This window comes from Lygodium microphyllum, chromosome 11 (assembly GCF_053477565.2).
Source record: "Lygodium microphyllum isolate KBCC chromosome 11, Lygodium_microphyllum_v1.1.10, whole genome shotgun sequence".
NCBI classification, from domain to species: domain Eukaryota; kingdom Viridiplantae; phylum Streptophyta; class Polypodiopsida; order Schizaeales; family Lygodiaceae; genus Lygodium; species Lygodium microphyllum.
In genome coordinates, this window is record NC_141145.1 from 128,623,041 (window position 1) to 128,632,381 (window position 9,341).

A 9,341-nucleotide genomic window follows, 5' to 3' on the forward strand; every position below is an offset into this window, starting at 1 on the left:
CATGAACTACAAAAAATTCAATGCCGCAACCAAGAGAGACTATCCATTGCCCTATACGGAGCACATGCTCAAGAAAGTAGTGCATGTGTTATAATATTGCTTGAGATAAAGAGTCAAGCGGGCATCCCTATTTTGGTCATAAGTCTCCTCTTATATTGGTTTTTTATGTATACACTTAGTCATAGAAGGTAGTGTAATCAAATGCCTAAAGGTATTCAAGTTGCCTAGGATTCAGTTTATGGTGGTGGTCCACATGCTAATGGACCTCCCAAAATGTTCCTTTCACTATTTGATTGCCAAGCAACTTGTTATCATTACTCGATTTCTCTTGAGGTGTGGTTTCAGGGGATGCAATGTTGAATGGTGGCAAAGCGATTTGGCTTGGCTCTTAAAAAGATAGCTTTCCGAATCAAGTTAGAGGGATGAAAAACATACTACATAAAAATGCTAACTTCTAATCATACTTATAGATGAAGAGGATTTCAAACCCTTGATATTCAAAAGAATACATCGATTTTCAAGACCAACTCTTTAACTTGCTCAGACATCCATCCATTTTTTGGCAAGATTATGAGACATCAATAATCAATGAGCACAGGTTTTTGTAAATTACATGCAACAAAAAAGAAAAACAAATAGGTCATATTGGTTGGGATGGGGGATAATTGATTTCCTTTTTTTCTCATCACATCTATTTTGGATAACATTGGTTAATAGATTCCTTTTTTTAAAGCTCAACTATCTTTTTTTGCTTGTGTAAAGATAATCACTATGTTATGCTTTATTAAATAGAACAACTAACATAAGGATTTCAGTGGAAACTAAACTATAGGAATCCCTTCTAGCAAGTAGCTAAATGTCTTGGAAAACCTTAAAACCTCTAGCAAAGCTTTGACAATGTAGGGCTCCACTTAATCTTTTCCATTGGCCATATGGTCAACCAAAATTAATTACAACTATTGATTCCAATTAGGGAAAAAAGTTTAAATTGCAGCTTGCCAGCTTATGATCTTTTGTCTTGACATAGGCTATAGCCTAAATTACCAAGAGCTACAAAAGCATGTTGACTTAATGTCATTTCCATTTTTTGTTACTTTAAATAATACATTTAAATTATTGTAGTTTTTAAAGTAGAAATAAAAGGAATATCAGCTAAAGCTTAGCATTGCATTGCTTAATAGTTTTAAGTTATCATTTAATGTAATCTACATTAAGTTTGTAATAAAGCAAAACATCAATGATGACATTGCATTGTGGGATAATAAAGAGGATCTCTGTGATCAAGAAGAATGATTCGTAATAGCTTAAGTTTACTAGAATGACTTTACATGAGTTTGCAAGGGTGAGATAGAAATGTAAAGCTCACATTTGAAATAACGAACTGATAAGCCTCAAAAGTAGATGCGTCACTTATGGCTTCTATAGTGAAAAAATGGATTTGAATCCTCAACCTCAACCTTGGCAAGGCTATACTTTATTTTGGCAAGTTCAGACTACCAATCTTAGGAAAGGGAAAATTTTATATACAAAACCACGTAAAATTTTTCGCCTTTCTTATCCCTATGAGAATCAAACTCATGTTTTTGACATGAAAAGACAAAAGGGACTCATAGGCAAGCATTTGACCTTATATTTCATTATAAAAATCCTAGCTAAGGATTCCTTAGTTGCTAATCTTTAAATAGTTCTAAGATTTGATAGTAAATAAGTATGCTAAGGCATTTGCTTTATTACTTTTGTATTTTTTTGGACATGTGTTTATTTGTTTACTAGCTATTCTCAGTATGTGTGAAATTGTTGTTGATTTATTAAACCATCTAAGAAGGACACCATTAAGAACCAAATCAGCCTCATTTAGCATATCATGAGCATTCAATATGGAATTGATAATTATATGTTATTGTACCTTTAGTAACTCTATCCATATTAGATATTCTATTTTATCATCTGAAGCATGATAATCAATTGTTTTGCCGTCAAAGTCCTTGAAACAAGTACTTCACCTATGTCGGCAAAGTGTTGGCAAGTCATATCCTAATTCTTTAGGTAAGAACTGAATATTTAAAGCCATAAAACGCAAAACTAAATGCCATAGAAAGCAAGAACTTACCTTTTTTAAAAAACAAGGTATTAGTGAAAATGCCATAAAACACGTTAATGGCAAAGTGTTGACATATCATATCCTATTTGAAACTAAATAACTTTAGTCTAAAGAATAAAGTGGTTAAAGTTATAAAATACAAGGTACTAATGAGCCACAGAATGGCCAAGTATTGACGAGAAATATCCATTTTTATAGGTAAAAATTTAATATTTAAAGCTAGAACATGCAATAACTAAACATTGTCAAAAATGCCATAAAATGCATTAAATTGAAATGTTTTTAAGGGAATTATGCACATTTTTAAAGGAACTGGCTACTCTTAAAGCACTAATATGGATTTATAGGACCAGTGTATATGTAATAAGCTAGTTACATATTAATTTTCTTCATATATCTTTTAATTTATCCAATTCCCAAAAAATCATTTTAATTAAAAAAATTTTATTTTCAAAGGAAAAAGGAATTGAAACCGATGTATTGTGACTTTAAGATCATTTACCTTTGTTTGCTATTCATTTTGTCCTCTTTTATCTTTATTCACTTTATGATTATCACGTAGGGTATGTTTATCAAATAACATAATTTGAAACAAAAGAGATTCAAACCCTTTATGGCATGGTTTGTATCCATGTGTTTTAATCCACTAGGGAGAGGTGAGGAAGTGAAATGAATGAGGATAAAAACCTGTCCTTTAGTAGGCCTGACATTGCCGCTAGGTGATCTAAGTGAATTGTCTATCTTGCCTTAACATACCAGGCTAGACAATCTAACAAGTTAATGAACCAAGGCAAAGCAATTCCATCAAGAGGTGTGCCAACTTATATAACTTTAATAGTAAACAACAAGCACTACAAGGATATAGGGGCATAGTGACGGGCATTTGCAAGGCATATTAGTGGTGACACAAATAGCGACGGTACTTAGAGAAAAAAAGCGAGTGAAACTCGAGCATGGTATTTTGCTGCAAAGAGTGAAAGAGAGAGCAAAAGAGATCATGCCTTTGGGAGGGAGAGGGAGAGGAAGAGAGAAAGAGAGAGAATGAAATCTTCTCACTGCCACCGCCGCCACTATCATCATTCGCGAAGAAGAGGAGGAAGTGCATGAAGGAAGAAGAGGAGCCGTCACAAAGAGAAGACGAAGAATCCATCCTTGAGCCTTTGCGGTGAGTACATTTCCCCCTCTTGGTTTGTTCTTGTTCATTTGTTTGTTTTTGTTGAGAATGAGGTGCATTGAGGGTGAAAGAGAGGAGATGAGAGAGGAAATAATAAAGGGAGAAGAAAAAAGGAAAATGAAAAGAGTATGAGAGAGAGAGAGAGAGAGAATAAACATGAAAGATAACAAAGAATGTAAGAAAGAGAGAGAGGGAGGGAGGGAGGGAGGAGAATGAGTGAAAAAACACAAGGGGGTGGAGAGAAATAAAGAGAGGGTTTGTCACCAAGAGGAGATGAACAATCCATCCTCCTCTTGGTTTGTTCTTGTTCTTTCTTCTATTTTTTTATTTGTCTTTTTTATCAAGCATAGTGAAGATGGCATCCAAACCCCCATGTTTTTGACTAAATCTGAGGTCAAAGTGTGAATAGATCAATGCTCATAAGAGGGTCTAACATAGCCTATGAGAGGTTGGGGTTTGACTGTAGATAATTCAGCAATTGATGCCTGGTGTGTGGATTTCTCAATAGAGTACTCATCAGCAATTCGTGTGAGAGGCTTGTCTTAGGGCTTTGAGGTTGCCCACTACTTCCTACTTGTGGCATGGCAAGGACATTGGAAGTGTTGAGTTGTATCAATTTAGGTGTTGTAGGCTACAGTTTTGGTCGATAGACTTGTTGAGGCTTTATAGATCTGGTAGCTTTTAGTTCATCAGGCAATTTCTCAGTTCTAGGCACCTTAGAAGGTTTTAGAGATGGGCTAGGAGTTGACAGCTAAGGGGTATGCATGCCATCATGATCTTAGGAAACCAAATCCAGTTGTTGCCTTCATAATAGCCTTGAGCACACAACAAGGCTTTAGATACCCATCGCGGCTTGGTCATTCTTTTGGTTCTATACTGCCAAGTTTGTCTCCTAGGCTCAGGGCAATGTTTGGGAATCATGGGTCTATGAAGGATGGATTTTAGGTGGCCGCGATTATCATTTAGGAACCCATTTGAATCATGACTCAATGGGTCATGTCTTCTAGGGGTTGTGGTTAGTTTGTCCTGGTGGGGTGGGATGAGTCGTGAGCCCCCTCCTTAGATTTTGCACTATGTTCCCCAATTGGTGGCTCTAAGGGCTTAGATGGAGCCACGCTACCCTTGTTGAATGTTGTTACTATGCAAACACTGCCAACAATAAGGTGAATACATTGTGAATCATAGTCAACATTGCAATGGGCTTGCTTCTTGAATGTGCGACCCAACAAGGATTCCCTACCAATGGCCTTAGTGTTTGATAACACATAGAATGTAATAGGGAGGCTCCTAGACTTGAAAGAGACCACTACTTTGCACTTTCCCAGTAGTAGTGGGTAGGACTATCCCCCAAACAGGTTGAGCTTAGCATTCATGGGCTGTAATTGGGGCTGACCAATGAGAGTCCAATGCTCATGGGAAAGGATGTTGAAGTCAGCTCCCTCATCGATAAGTGCGTTGAATGTGTGTATTTTTTGAGCAATGACTGTTACTCGCAAGTAAGCAGGTGCTACTACTTCCTTGTATGTGTCCTCGATTTCTATGATAGTGGCCACTCTTACATTTATAGGGGTTGTAGCATTGGCAACTCATGCAATGAATGGGTTGGAGGGTAGTACTTCTTGAGGTAACTATCATTAAAGAAGCCTATGCCCTCGCCCTCTAAGGTCTCGAGCTCGACATTGCCGATTTGACTAATGTTGTGGACTTTGAAGGGCCCTAATCCTTTGAATTTATTTTTTTAAATGGCCTTTCAGATAGTAATACAAGGTCACCTGAAAGGCACGCTGTTTGACACACTTGTCAAACCAACTCTTGCGTTGTTCTTTTTTACATATTAGTGCATGGGTAGCTAAGAACCGGGTCTCAAAAGACGTTCTAGCTCTACTAGGCATTCCATCCATACCTTCTTTCCATCCCATCCCTCTTGTACTACTACTCTCAAGCTTGAGATGAAAAACTCTACTAGCAAGATTGCCTCAGTCCCATAGGTTAACTTGAAGGGTTTTTTTCCCCACTACCATCTTATAGGTTTTCCTATAGGCCCATAATGTTGTCATGAGCATGTTATCTGAATCATTGTGCAAGGCAAAGACCAATTTAGTCAAGACATTCACTTGGATTTTGTTTGTGGATTCTGCCGCTTGACCATTGTCTTGAGGGTAGTAAGGTGATTATTTCCTATAGATGATTAGGAATGTTGATAGCAAATGAGCAATCACTTCATCAATGAAGTGCATGCCTTGGTTCCTAACTAGCTCGATGGGGTAGTGGAATTGTGAGATCACCTGCTCGCAAAGGAACTTAGCCATAGTCCTAGCATCGTTCTTCCTGGTGGCGCAAGCTTTGGCCCATTTCATGAGATAGTCACTAGCTCTACTGTGATGTACTTGGCCTAAGAGAGTATTGTGGTTGCGGGCCTAATTGTCCCAATGAAGTCGATTTCCCATTTATTCAAAGGGTTTTTGTACTATGATCAGGGTCAAATCCATCTTATCTTTACGAATAGGGACCTTGGTCCTTTGGCACTCATCACAATGCTTTACAAATTTGGCAGCATCACAAAATAGGGTGGGCCACCATAATTGAGATTGTATCACCTTGTGGGCTATGGTATCTTTGTTAAAGTGCCCTTTCACGATTCCAACATGTGCTCCAGTCAGCACATCATGCATTTTGTGCTCGCACATGCATCTTCACAATGAGCCATCCTATCCCAATCTATAAACCTGGTCGACAATTAACTGACATGGCTGAATCTTAAGGATAAGGCGCTTTAGCCTGGCATTTTTTATAGGTCTCTCAGGTAATATGTGCTCTAAGATCTGGACTATGTCATCTACCCAATATGGTGTTAAGTCTACCTTGAACAAGTCTTTTTTGTTGGACATGCTAAACAGATGCACATCAGGTAGGTCATCTACAATGTTGCTTTCCCTTGCATACAACCACAGAAAAGTCAAATTCCAAAAGCAGAAGTAGCCATCTAGCTATGCATCCTATAGAGTAGGGTTCATTTACAAGATAAAGCAAAGCTTGATAGTCCACAAAGAAGGTGAAAGGCTTAGCCAAAACATAATGCCAAAAATTCTTTACAGCAAATACCACGGCTAGGCCTTCTCTCTCCATCATGGAGTAGTTCATCTCTATATTTGTGAGTTGTCTACTAGCAAAGCTTACCGGATAGTCAAGATTTTGTTCACTAGACTGGCACAAAACAGCTCCCAAACAAGAAACTTTGATGCATCAATGTGCACATGGAATGTCATGCTCCAATCTACGGCTCGTAGAATTGGTGTGGTAGTGAGAGCCTTCTTCAATTCCTCATAAGTGTGTTGGTACTCCTTGGTCCCCACTCAAATACAATCAACAGCTTGTAAAGTGGTCTAGCAATCAATGCATAGTTCAAGACAAAGCGTTGATAGTACCTTGTGTGTCCTAGGAAGCACTAAACTCCCTTATAGTTTGTTCGTAATGGCAAGTTGACAATAACCCTGATTTTAGAGAAGTTAATGGCAATACCATTTTTGGACACCACACGTGCCTTAGGATACATCCCTGTTTTACCCACAAAACTAGCACTTTAAGGGGCTTAAAGAGAGACTATACAATCTACACCATTCAAAGATTGTGCAAAGCTTATTTAGGTGTTTTTCCCAACTAGAATATATGCATAGGTCATCAACAAATACCTCTAGATTTTGTCTAAGCATGTCCTTGTGAATATGGTGCACATTAGATGCTAAAAGGTGGCATGTGCATTAGTCAACCCAAATGGCATGACTGTGTAAGAAAATACGCCCTATTCCATGGCAAATGCCATCTTTTTTTCGATCCTTTATGCCATTGAAAAATTCCAAATATTGGGTCCATAAAAAGAAAAGTTACCTCTTACTTGGCTAGTCATAGTTCCTTCAGTCCCTATCACCCATTACTCTTTGTAATTGTGGGCGCTAGCCCCACTTACTTGGCTACATCGTATGAATATGGATTGAATAATCCATCAGGTATAAACTCCAAAGTAGATAAGATTTCTTCTTATCCCCCTTTCCACATCACACTTCATCACCTAAATTACAAGATGAAGTGTTGCTCTAATTTAGGGGTGTGATCATCTCTTCTAGGAAGCTATGCATGCCCTCATCGATAGCATATGTGGGCAACTATGTCAATAACAAACCTTAGAAACAAAAAAGTCATCTTTGTTGTGCAATTTTATGGGAATCTAGATTGAGGGTTGTGGGTCCATCTTTTTTGTTACACCAATGTGGATTATTGAGTGATTCATAATTTGACCTCTCACTTGCAATTTGGTCATCCCATAAGGCAACAAAATCGACGGAGTGACATAGATTAGGTATTCAAGTGAACTTTTTGATGTGCCATTCACATGCATCCATTGGTTTGTGATCTGGGGACTATCCATGTATCAAAGTGGCTCGTTATCCTAATTTATTTTATCCAATATGATCAGGTTCTTACGCTAACCCAAGATATGCTTTTCAATATTCACTCATTAACTATTGGGAAGGATTTCTAAAGCTTGAAATTGAAAGTCCTTTTGCTTGCAAGTCACAAGTTTTCACGGCCAAACAATTGAAACAAAATAATTATCATAAGAAATTGTGGCTTCAATGGAAGACAAACCCATATTCAATGGGTCCAAAGAATCGTGAAGTTTGTTTCATTTTCTAACATTAAGTGGCTATTTGGATAGCATGTCCAGCTCCAATAAAGATTAGGAAAAAGAAACAACCATTTAATAACTCATAGGGGTAGAATTCATAGACATGGCACCTCTTAGGAGTGCCAAGTGTAGGCAAGTAGTAGAATCAATTGAACCACTTTGTCTTTGCAAGGTACCTTGAAACGTTTTACTAACTAGATATTTCTGTTTTTTTCCTATTAAAGGAAGTCAAGAAACCTCAGTCTCATATTGGCAAGAACTAGGATAGAGAAATCAATTTCAATGCTAAAAGATGCAAAATGAAATAACGATCTTTAGTGATAACATAATAATTGATAATCATTTCCTTTATGGTTTAGATAGCTCATTTAGTTAGAGCAAAGGGCTTAAAATCCTTGGGTTAGTGGTTCAAATCTACTTCTAAATATAGCAAATTATTAGATTTAAATCTCTAGACAATTATATACTTAATGCAATTAAACCCATAGCTTATGAGTCGTAGTTAAAGATACACAACTCTCTATTTCTTAACATTAATATTATTTTGATATTATTTGCAAACAATGCCAAAAATCATTTCATTTTATTGCATGTCTTGGACCTTACACTAAGTAGGTCCTTAACCCTTCCACCTTGAATAGAGGCCTTTTGTGATGAAATGTTTCGAGTATAAGTTAGTGGAGATGTGGGAAGAATTGCTTAATATGCATTAAATCTTGAATGTTTATGGCATTGAAGAAGAGAGAAACACAAATCAAAGAAAAAAAGAGATTTTTGAAAGCTAGAACAACAAAATAACAATCGTGGAAACAAGAATTACCAACTATTATACTAAATTGTCAATGGATGAGACTGGTTGAGTGATATCGGTCAAGGATGGAACTACATATGTTTATGGATTGAACAAAACTTAAGCATTTGAAGCAATATACTTTTCTTACAGTGTCAAAGCAATGGCTTTGGACTGGGTTCAAATCCTATAAATAAATCATAGTTGTGCTTTGTTTGCTATTTGGATTCACCTTACCTACTTATGCCTTTATATCACAAGATTTTACCACACACTTTATACCCATCACCAATATATTGTTGGGTTTATCACGGTAGGGGGACATATTCTTAATTAGGGATTATGATTCAAAACCAAAAAAAGACAATGTATTGTCAAGAATGTTGGAGCATAAAGAAGCAAAAATATCCCATTTAAGTTGGACTACCTTGTTTCTAGGTTTACATGCTTTGGGCCTTTACGTACATAATGATGGCATGCTAGCATTTGGAACTCCAAAAAAATAAATTCTTATTGAGCCCATTTTTGCACAATGGATACAATCCACTCATGGCGAAGTCTTGTATAGTTTTGACATACTTCTATGCTTGAC